Source organism: Humulus lupulus, chromosome 5 (assembly GCF_963169125.1).
Source record: "Humulus lupulus chromosome 5, drHumLupu1.1, whole genome shotgun sequence".
In the NCBI taxonomy this organism is placed as follows: domain Eukaryota; kingdom Viridiplantae; phylum Streptophyta; class Magnoliopsida; order Rosales; family Cannabaceae; genus Humulus; species Humulus lupulus.
Window position 1 is genome coordinate 115,694,441 of NC_084797.1, and position 12,397 is coordinate 115,706,837.

General features: G+C 34.8%; 1 long non-coding RNA gene across 2 annotated transcripts; it reads right to left on the reverse strand.

The window, feature by feature from the left end:
• Window positions 1–9,289: 9,289 nt before the first annotated feature.
• Window positions 9,290–11,671, reverse strand: LOC133777597 (uncharacterized). 2 transcript variants are annotated; one of them, XR_009868678.1, is made up of 4 exons: window positions 11,495–11,671; window positions 11,359–11,398; window positions 9,834–9,966; window positions 9,290–9,710 (listed from the first exon to the last, which is right to left on the reverse strand). It is a non-coding gene; the product is annotated as an uncharacterized LOC133777597 (long non-coding RNA). The 2 variants fall into 2 exon arrangements; XR_009868677.1 differs by having other exon boundaries at window positions 11,359–11,669.
• Window positions 11,672–12,397: the final 726 nt, after the last annotated feature.

Here is a 12,397-nt window from a genome sequence, read left to right on the forward strand (position 1 = left end):
GAGAAGCATTAAGCAGTCTGCCATTTCAGATTCCACCATGGAGGCTGAGTACATAGCTGCGTCTGAAGCGGCTAAGGAAATAGTCTGGCTGAAGAAGTTCTACACGGATCTCGGTGTTATTCCAGGAATGGATAAACCACTCATATTGTACTGTGACAATAATGGGGCTATAGCGAATTCGAAAGAACCTCGAAGTCATAAAAGAGCAAAGCATATAGAGAGGAAATACCACATCATTAGGGAATATGTGTCCAGGGGTGACGTCGAGGTGATGAAGATAGCGTCGGAAGACAATCTGGCGGATCCTTTTACCAAGACTTTGGCTGAGAGTGTTTTCGTGAAGCATGTAGAGGGAATGGGTTTGAAAAACATGTCTCATTTGTTTTAAAAGGGCAAGTGGGAGTTTGTTGGGTATTATGCCCTTAATAAAACCATATTTCTTATGTAACACGTTATTATTATCAATAAAAGAAGTAGAAATCATTTTTTTTATTCAATTGCATTGTTCGCTTGTTTTATTACATGTTTATTCAATTAAAACAAACATTCATAAGATCCTGAACATATGGATAGATACAATTATGGTGACTACGTCACAGTGGATTATAGTTGTAATTATATGTTCAAAAGAACGAGTCCTAGATTAGATCAGTGCATTGGATTTTCACTGATTAGGAAATCTACGATATGATCTACTTACACATTAGGAGTGTGATGTCTTGTCCAAGGCATTGACCAAGTAGATATGATCGGATGTATTTGGTTACATCGGACTAGGACCGATATTGATTATTGATTGATAAATAAGTATCGTTGTTATCGAATCTAATCAATATCACAATGTTGACCATAGGTTAAGTCGATCTTAATTCTGAGTGATAATATTCTGCTAATTATATTATTTAAATCTTTTGACTTGTTCGTTACCAGCTTACCCTACGGTCTAGCCCATACTTACATCTTGGAGATTTAGTAATGAAATTGAGTGGGAGTATTATTCATAGATATGAAATCTATAACTTCTGTATGAGAAGTGAAAAGATGATTTCCTTAATTGCTTTGTTCAAAAGGTTAAATGATTGAGATCTCATTTCTGTGATTAAGTTCACGGAAATATCATTTATAAGGAACTTAGTGGAAGTTAAGGATAAAATACTGATGAGGGGTAAAATGGTAATTTTCACCCAGCTTGTTAGTAAGTCATCGATAGAGGATTGACTAACTGTAATGGTTATAACAATGGATAACGTATTTATGGTTTGGAAAATACGTTCTATGAATTCAAGAGTTCAATTCCAAGTCTATAGTGGAGTCACGAGGAATTAATAAGGTAGTGAAATTATTCGTAAATAAATTCACGGTAACTTATTGGAGCTTGATTTCATGGATCCATGGTCCCCGCATCACCTTTGAGTAAATCATCTAGAATGTCTCAATTAATTGATTTAATTATCAATTAGGATTTTTTTTAAAGTTGACTAGGTCAATTTTGGAAAATTTATAGAGATATGAGATTTAGAGAATAAAAGAGAATCTTTGGGTAAATTTATTAATATTGATAAATTGGTGTCAATATAAATAAATAAAAATTAAATCAAGTTTCAAATTGTAATTAGTTAATTTGAATAAGGATTTAGTTAATTAATTAAAATAAATAAATAAATAAAAGGTTTTGAATTTAGGCCCAATTGGGATTTAAATTCAAAATAAAAGTATTGGGCCCAAGTCCATTTGTGGGAGCCCAAGGCTTTTATCTTTTTGTTTATTATTTTAATTAATTCAAAATTTAAATTTAAATAAAGCCCATTAAGTTGTCTATATAAGGAATATGATATCTAGGGTTTTCATAGGTCAGTATCAGTTGATTCATTGGGTAAGTGAAAACCTAGACACTCTAATCCTTTCTTAGCCACTTTCTCTTCTTCTTTTCTAGATCTCTATCTCAAGTGTTGAGAACCAGCCCACACTAGTTCTAGATTGATCAAAGGCTTGGTGAGGAAGACTGTGTTGCTGATCTAGTTCAATCTCTTGATAATACTCTGCTACAGAAAGGAATCAAGAGTTAGAGAGATTGAAGGAATGAGTTGTTCCAGTTCCGCTGCGTATTCGTAAGTTTCTACATCATTGTGTTTATGTTAATTTACGAATCTAATGTTCATATGTATGTCGTGTTATTCTATGTTTCTATTATGTGTTTGGAAAAATAATAGGAAGCATGCATCTAGATTTAAATTTTAATATGAATGAGGGCATGCAACTGGGTTGACTCACGACGAGCTCAGGCCAAAGTGCCCCATCCCGAGTGGTGCTAATTTGGACCCGATAAACATAAGGAAGAAAGAAAGTATACCTCAAGCAAGTAGAATTGGGCACTGTCGTGGTCAAAAGGAGGTCGAGGGCCAAAAGCACTGTCACGGTCAAAGAGAGGCAAATCGTTGAAAGTATGCGTCTGCACAAACAAAGGAGAAGGATGTTTTAGTCCTTAAGCACCCACATGAATATGGGCATAAAAAAAATGAAATGACATAAATAATAAAAAGTGAGGTGGTGAGGAATCGAACTCCTCACCTCTTGAAAAGAGTAAGGTTTCCAAAAAAACTAAGCCAAAGAAACAAAGGGTGAAGGATAGGCTAGACATGAAGGGTTATTTATAAGGATCATGATCTCATCTTAGCCATTAAGTCCATTGCTTGATCTATGGTAAAAAATGAAGCTAAACACCTGCATTGGGATCCGTGAAGCCAAATAATGGGCTCACACCCAATCTCAAGTAGTAACAAGGATCATCACAAACACCGCCTACGCTTTCAAGACACCATACTGAAGAGTCTACCAAAGTGCAAGTGTGGATGCTGAAAATTCTACACCGGTAAAGGACCCACACCTCATGTCTAAGGTCCCTAGAAGGTCCAGAGCAACCATGTATGAAGTCCCTTTGATCCCTCGAAGCAGTGCCAAAATCAACCTTGCTCTAAATGACCACTTTGCCTCAGACACCCACTAGCGTCTTGCGCTCCCCAAGCGTCCCGCGCGCCCCTGGTGCCTCGCAACCGCCTCGCGCGCCCCTGGTTCCTCGCAACCTCCTCGCGCACTACAGGCGTCGCACGGGTACATATAGCGCCTCGCACCCGTGTTCCCTCGCAGGTGCATATGGCGCCTCACGAATGCATACAGCGCTAGGACCTTCCTACATCACAAGAGAGGGCCAACCAAGTATGTAATTCAAAGTAGCCCACAAGAGACAAGAAGTACGAACAAGGTACCTCTATATATGTACATACATGCCTGCAAGGATCAATGTACAGACTTGACACCTGTACCTAACAAGTATGGTGGTAGGGGGTAGTACAAGGAGTGGTAGCACCACCTCCACGCCTCTGACATACGCCAGAGCTGACCACCGCTCTCACAACACCACTACACCTGATACCACTCTCCTGACACCGTACTTGTGTACAATTTGGTCCCCTGTACCTCAATGTATCAGGGGCCATTAGAGCCCACTATAAAGGGAACCCCACTTCAACATTGAAGGGGGTTGGAAAAAACACTGTAGCTAGACACAAAAGAGAAATACAAGTTCTTTCCTCCATTTTTCTTCTGCAACTATTTTCTAAGTTTCTGTTTAGATTTCTTAAGTTCTTCATTTATAAGCACTATACTTTAATTTTTCTAACTTAACTTCGTTGACGAGTTCTCACCATCAACAAGTTTGTTTTGTGTTTCTGGCAACCTAGCACGACCACCCTAGTGTCCCAGAAACAACGATATATTATTTCGATTTGGAATTTTGTGGACTTTGGCGCAACCGCACTGGGGTAAGGCACTATCGCGTCAGGACCCCAAAAAACTGAAATTTGGGGGCTGTTTTTTTGTTTGCTAAGTTTAGGACTAGAGCTCGGGAGGTTTAGGAACCCATTTGGGGGCCCACTTCGGAGGCTCAGGGGACGTTTCTAATGTCCCGACAACTGGGAATAGTAACTTTATAAGCTGGTGCTCGAAGTAAGCCTCAAGATTTAGATTCAATCCCTTATAAGAGTATGTTATGTTGTGACTAGATTTCCGCAAGGCTTGGGATTGGGATCATAGTTGAGGTCGTATCGTCATTCACATAGAACTCCAAGTATGAAAATCATAGCCTTGTTGAAATTAGGGCTTGATCCCCTGTGATTGAACTGGCAATAACTCTGTTTTTTAAATGTTTGTTTGAGTATGAATAATTTTCTTTACATAGTTGAGTTACACATGCAATGTATGTTTGTTTATTACTGGAAGTGCGATACGCAATGGTACGACCCCATGGCCACGTAGAAAGAGACTGGAGCGTGAGTTTGACCTGTCCAACTCTATATCGGTCTAAATGAGGCAAGTGCAGTGTGCACTTGGGTGGCCCTATGGCCACATAAATTGGTTGAATATTATCAAGCGATGCTCATAATTATTAACCAAGGTTTTTATAATTGTAATTTGTTGAATTCCTTTATGCTTAATTGAGTTTTCTTGATGGCCCTTGGCTCACGGGTGCTTCGTGGTGCTGGTAAGGGCAAGGGGAAGTTGGACCAGCAATGAGTTGGAGAACTTTGGGGGTGGCGTGTACATAGGCATCCTACTCGACCGCCACGATCGTAGCTTCTTTTGGATCTAGGGTTTAGTGGTTTTGCCGTTTAGGACAACTATTGTGTACCTCGCTTTTTTTTCACTTGTATCAGTTATAACTTTTTTTTGGGAGCCCATGTACATACCTATTGGTTTTTGATCAAGTGATTGATAGTGCAGCGGAAGCATGGGATAATATTTCAATGCAATAATAACAATTATTAAAGCATAACAACGAATCGCTCTAGGAACCATAACTAGAATGTGATCTTTCCCATTCACATTAATTAGAATAAAATACAAACTTACAAATGTCTTTTCTAGATGTAGAGCACGTGTAGATCAAATAGAGTCTTAGGGAACCCACCATCTGCCATACTATGGCCCGCACAAAGAGAAGGAGGCATGTGGATATCTATGTTATTTGTTGGATACACAAGAACACACTTTTAAATCTCAACACATGAGAGAGTGTTCTTCACACAATTCAGAGAGAACAAAGATCTCTATTTTTCTCTTTTGGCAAATATAACATGAAAATGCATCTGATCTCTCTCCTTAGTTTTTTTTATGTTATATTCTATCAATATAACAATAGAATTAAGACCTAGCCTAATCACATTGGGCCTGTGTGTGGGCCACAATACATTTGGAATGTGGTTGGCGCAACTACAGGGCTTTGGGCCAAGTGGTATTTTATCTCTATAGAAGGCTATTTTATGTAGAATACAATTACACCACAAAATTAAATATGATTAGATTAATTTTCAATAAAAATTAATTTTACAAAATTGTCAATATAATTTAATTTTCCATTAAATATTATTTCATAAATAATATCTTGAATATTATTTCACAAATTTTATTATTTTGTGAGATTAAAAATAATGCTTTATTATTTTTAATTATTTTCTTTTAATACAAAAATCCTACATTTGTGTTATCGAGCTAGTATGGGGACAGTATGGACCTATAGTTCTATGCTCTAATAATTTAATTAATTTCATTAACTCTTACTTCCATTAATTAATTTATTAACTATGAATTATTCCACTAGAAATTCATAATTGAACTCTCAAAACTACAGTCTTATATTATTTGAAGCCATAACTATGAAGTTGTTAATAATTAAAGCTAGGTCTTAATGTCTGCCAACCATTCTTATTATGTCTTTATCAATTAGTTCCATTGATCATCTAACAAACATTATTTTATAAATTTAATTATAGAATGAAGTTTCTATTCTCTAACAAAAATTGAGCACTCTATGTTCAAGTCTCGAATCAACACTAAAAGGAACAACTAATCTGTTTTCATTTAAGTAAGGAGCAGATTCCATATCTATGAAGTATGTTCCCAACCACTTGTAGTTATATGACTCCAAGGTATGAGGAATTCGGTCGTATGAATATTGAACGTTACCCGATAATTCAAAAGTCATAAAAGCACAAATAGGAGTTCATTACTCACTTCAGGATTGAGGTCATGTCTCAAACGACCATCGATTGATGATTGTTAAACTTCTATATTTTAACGGAGATTATGAGAAGTTATTTTTCTCATCGTGTCCCAGTCCAATACAATCTATATTTTATACGGTACCTCTATCTTTTTGTGTCGCTACACTTAACAGTCTGAATAAACTGTTCTGTCTTAAAGAGAAGATAGATCGTACTTATGACCTTTATTAAATAAATCTCCCACTTTATTTAGCGATTAAGGACAATTTTTATATTATTATCTTGAATTAAATCCTCTTGTATATATATCATTATACATATACTTAATTCAAGACCAAATCAATAATATTGTACTTTTATGATAAGTGGCATGTATAACTAAATACAAATATGAGTGCAAAATATTAACATTATTTAATCAACAATAATCGTTCATACAGAAATACGCTTTAAGGGCACAAATCCCAACAATCTCCCATTTGCTCTAAAGCAGATAAGACATGTCACTTAATCCTAAATCTAATAAATGACTATCAAAACTCGTAGCAGATAGCGTCTTCATAAAGGGATTAGCATGGTTGTTTCCTTATTCAATCCTCTGAACGATTACATCCCCTCTATGTACTATATCTCTTATAAGGTGGTACATACGCTCTATATGCTTGGATCTCTTATGGCTTCTTTGTTCTTTTGAGTTGGAAACTGCTCCGCTATTGTTAGAGTAGAGTATGATTGGTTTATCCATATTTTGAACAATTTTTAGATTACCCAAAATCTTCCTAAGCTATACAGCCTCCTTAGCTGCTTCACTTGCAGCAACGTATTCTGCTTCCATGGTAAAGTCAGGAATGCAAGCTTGCTTTATACTCCTCCATAAAATTGCTCCACGCCCAAGTGTGTAATCAGATCCAAATGTATATTTCTTAGAATCTTTGTCGAATTGGAAGTTAGAATCTGTGTATCCAATTGGAATCAAATTCTCTCCTGAATATACTAGCATATAGTCTCTTGTTCTCATGAGTACTTGACAATGTATTTAACTGCTCTCTAGTGATCGAAGCTTGGATTTGACTGGTTCCTACTAACTATACCCACACCACAGCAAATGCCAAGTCTAGTACATAACATTGCATACATTAAACTTCCTACTGCAGAGGGATATGGTATCCGTCTCATTTCCTTTTCTTCTTGGGGTGTCATAGGACATTGGTTTTTGGAGAGGTGAACACCATGGCGAGATGGTAGGTTTCCTTTCTTGGAGATCTGCATTGCATACTTTGCTAGTATTTTATCTATATAAGATGTTAAAGACAATGCCAACAGCTTCTTCTTGCGGTGAAGAATTAATCATATCGCAAGATCATAGCTTGCCTCTCCCAAATGGTTGGCTAGCCAGACTTTTAGGTCAGATAATTTATTCACATCATTTATTCACATCATTCCTAATGAGTAATATATCATCTATGTATAAAACTAGAAAGGCCACCTTTTCCTTATCAATTTTCTTGTATACACAAGGCTCATTGACATTTTGATCAAAACCATAAGATTTGACAGCTTGGTCAAATCTTATGTTCCATGATCTGGACGCTTGTTTAAGTCCATAAATGGACTTTTGCAGTTTGCAAACCTTTTTCTCTTTGCTTTGTTCTATGAAACCCTTTGGTTGTACCATAAAGATACTTTCATCAAGGTGGCCATTCAGGAAATTTGTTTTGACGTCCATTTGCCAAATCTCATAGTCAAAATGATTGGAAATGGATAAAAGGATCCGGATGGATTTTAGAATGGTCATAGGAGAAAATATTTCTTCATAATCCACAACTATTTGTAAAGCGTATCCCCAAAATAATAGGGGCAACAATGAGTAACTGAACATTGATCTCAACATGTCCAACAAAGTCCTATTCCTCCTTTCTGCAACACCGTTTTGTTGCGGAGTACCTGGTGCAGTGAGTTGTGAAATAATTCCATGCTCTATCAAGAAATCTTCGAATTCCTTATCAAGGTATTCTCCGTTTCGTTCTGATCGTTGCATTTTAAGGGTTTTGCCTAACTGAATGTTATTACAAAATTAAAAGAATTGTAAAATGTGATGTGAATGAGTATGATAAATTTGAATTATGTGTTAAATCTAAAAATGGTTAAGAAACATTTTCCAAGTATTGATAGATGTTCAAATTTGCTAAATTTAATACAGTGTGATTTATGTGAATTAAATGACATGTTGACTAGAGGAAGAAATATATACCTTCTGACTTTTATATATGATTGCTCTACGTATACTTATGTATATTTTTGCTTAACAGTAAAGTTGAGATATTTAATGCATTTAAAATCTATAAAGATAAAGTAGAAAATCATTAGGAGAGGAAAATTAAGACTCTTAGAAGTGATAGAGGTGGTGAATATTCTTCAAATGATTTTAATGAGTTTTGTGAATATGACATTATATATGAATGTACTGCACCATACACTCCACAACAAAATAGAATAGCTGAAAGAAAGTATATGACTTATCTTGAGAAGATTAACTATATGCTTTTACATGCTAAATTATATTATAATTTGTGAGTTGAAGATTTGCTTACTACGTGTCATATATTGAAACAAATTCCTATAAAAAAGAACAATATGTCTTCATATAAGTTATGGAGAGGAAATAAACATAACTTAGGCACTACTACAAAAAAAAGTCTTTTTATGGTGCGGCCCCCGCGAGCCCTCTATTTGAGAGGCTTAAAAAGTGAAGTTTTTTAGGACGCACGTTGCGAGCCCTAAAAGAATGTTTTTAGGACGCGCGTTGCCAGCCCTAAAAGAATTTTTTTAGGACTCGCACTGCGTATCCTAAAAGATACATTTTAGTGCCTTCAAATAAAGATTTTAGGGCTCTCTCGCATGCCCTAAAAGAATTTTTTTTTAAGACGTGCAATGCGTTTCCTTAAAAGTTATATTTTTAATTTTCAAAAAATAAATTTATATTTATTTTTAATTAAAAATTATGATTTAAATGAAACATTTATATACTCATATGAAAACTTACATATTAAAATAACAAAACTTATACATTCAATGAGATAGTTACAAATATGAAAAAACAACTTTTGGAACAAATATGAATAATCTATAAACTTATACATTCAATTTTTTAAACTTCAACCCAATCCCAGAAAAGAAACAATTACGGTTTGGGTCCTTTCTTTTATTAGTCTAATTACAATATATGTATAATGCATGAAGAGTCAATTCCATAAGTTTACAATAACCCTTTACAAAGTCTCCAACATCCACTATACATAAGGAAATGGAGAAAAAAAACTATAAATTAGATAACAATTTATTTCAAGCACCAACGAATTCATCATCTTTTGAAATAGTCTACAAGAACAAAGGAAATATTAGGAGGAAAAGGTCCCAAGAACAAATGCAAATAATCTTAGAATCTTGATGTTTACGATATGCATTATAAATATAGCAAAAAAGATAAGGCTTACAAGATGTTTGAACCATTTCTTCCCATCAAATCCATCTATGCTAGCCTCTTTCACCTAGCACCAACCCATCATTTCATGTTCATTTCTTTAAGATGACTTGTTCACTAGAATCATTTAGGATAGAAGTAAACCGAGAGAATAACACAGCCAATTTAGAAATCTGTCAAGAAATTAATGTTTCCAATCTTATTTTAATCTTATGCATTATATTAGAAGAATTAGAGATACCCACAAATTCATGTTGCATAATAAAATGGAAAAGGAATAAAGATCCATAACCAACCTATTTTCAAGGATGAGTTTCAGAATATTAAAGGACTTTAACTTCTTTGAAGCAGCAAGCATTACCAATCCTTTGGGGCATATATAAAGTCTAGCCTTCACCTTATTTCTATTGGATTAGGTACCTATAACCACTAATTACGGAAAATACGTTAGTTAAGGAAATTTTATCATAGCATCTCTCCACAGTGAACGGTTATACAAAGACCTTGTTCTCTTGTAAATTTCAATGCTAGCAAAAGCTAAGATACTACCACACATGCACAAATTTAATTTAGGATGTAAATATTAATGGTCAATGCTAAAACTTGGCAAACTTACCATTCTCCCACAATGGAAAATATTAATGGTCAATGCTGAAATCATCTTTTTGTTTAACAATTAATTTTAAACGTTTACTCATCATTTATTAACAATTATATTTCCTTCCATTTTGGCATATATAGAAAATGAAACATATCAAGCTGCTTTTGTATTCAAACTGACATGGAAAAGAGGAATCAAAACACTTTTCTTTCTAATTATAAATACAACAAGCACAACCATCAAATGCTTTAATCACAATTTCAGTCCATTTATATAAATACCATGATTATTAGCTATAGTCACTTCCGTTAGTATGCTGTCCCCAAGTTGAATGACAATAAAAAATCGCAAAAACACCATTATGAACAAGAAAACTAGACTAGATACGTATTTAATGAAACAATGAAATATCTTATGAACATGACTATGAGAGAAGCATAGACTAAAACAACTACTAAACAAGTTAAACAAATCCGCATGCTTAAAAAATTTGACTACAAAGGTACATCATATGATTCATTTCACAAAGTTAATTTCCTTTTAATTGCAAGAACACAATGAGCTAATTAAGAAAAAAAGGAAGCACTTTATCCATCCATCTACAGAACAAAACTATCGTCTCAACCCAATGTCATATATTAACCAAAAAAAAATGTATTGTCTATCTTCAAAAAAAAAATCATAACTTAAATAAGAATGCATATCTCTGTCCTAAAAAGCTATATATTATATTGCTCCTAATTCAACAAAAAACTCAGCTGAAAAATAACTCTAGAAGGGACACAAGACCATAAGACTAGAAATAAACTTATAAACTTTCTACATAAAAGTTTATGAAAAATATGTATTCCCTATTGTATGATCACCGTAAATCATAAATATACATATTAGATATACTTCGATTTCATATGCAGATTTCTATAGAAACAATACCGAAAATAGTTTCTGTAAAATATGACACAAATCCATAAAAAAATCAACCCAATGCAAGAAATAAAAAAAAAAGGAACACAAATAGGTAAATCAAACAGACGAACTTCAATAACCATACATAACAGCTATTGTTTCAGGGCATCCACAAAAATAAATAGCTTTCTACAATATACAAATTAGAACAAAACCCAAGAAGCAGTACCACTCTTATATATATATTATTTATTTTCTTTTTCTTTCTCAAATCAAAAGATATTTAAAAAAAAAAACAGATCAGAAAAACCAACCTGCATCCATCCATCCCGCCCAACTGTGCATCACTGCCACCTAAAAAACCAAAAAAAAAACAGAGCAGATGAGAAGCTAAACAAGGGAAAATGTTCTAGGTGCCAAGAACCCCAAAAACCCCGTTGTCGACTTCACCTCCCTCTGCTGTAGATGTCGCCGTCCCTTTCACCCTCACCTCCATCTGTAGTAGGTATCACTGGTAAGACGCCCAGGTGCATATAACCCAGCCTCAGTCTTCCTTTTTTTCCTTCATCTTTGTGTGCCGAGAAAAAATGAAACCTAATCCTAATTAAGTCCCAATCCGAAAAAATGATATATTTTAATATCTTTTACTTATCATTTTTTAGGACACTCTCCGGGCGCCCTTAATACTCGTTTAGAACAACCAAAGTACGTTCTTAAAAGTTACAATTTGAATTTATCCTCAAATTCTCTACATAGGTATTTTTAGGACTCATAAATTTTATTAGGACACTCCTTGCGTGTCATAAAATATGGTTTTTAATGACTTTCAATGAGCGTCCTAAAATATCCAAATATTTTTAGGTGCATTTCCTAAAAAGGTAACCCGTAAATAGTATTTTGTAGTAGTGAGGCTATCTTAAAGTGTGGGGGTGCCTTGTTTATTGAAAGAGCACGAATCCTAAAAAGACTAAGTTGGGTCCAATGGTCATTAAGTGTAAAGACTCAAAAAAATATATTGTTTAATTTTTTTTCGTGGGTAGGACCCACATGACTCAAAATAGTCAAAGAACTCTATCTTTTTCTTTTCCCTTTCGATCCCCGAATCTTCTCTTCTCCTTCTTCTTCTCTCTTTTTCTTTTTCATTTCTTTCCACTCGTTTTCTCTCAAAACCATCCATGGCCACAACCCAGTCAGACAACCGCCATGGCCCAATTTTCGACACGCACCATAGCTACAACTTCTCTGACCAACGATGACTGCAACCCCAAAATTTGGTGACCATCGGAGCAATGACGCACCCGTACGACCACTCAGAAGTTTCTCCATCAAAACTTTGAGGCGACTTTCTGAGAA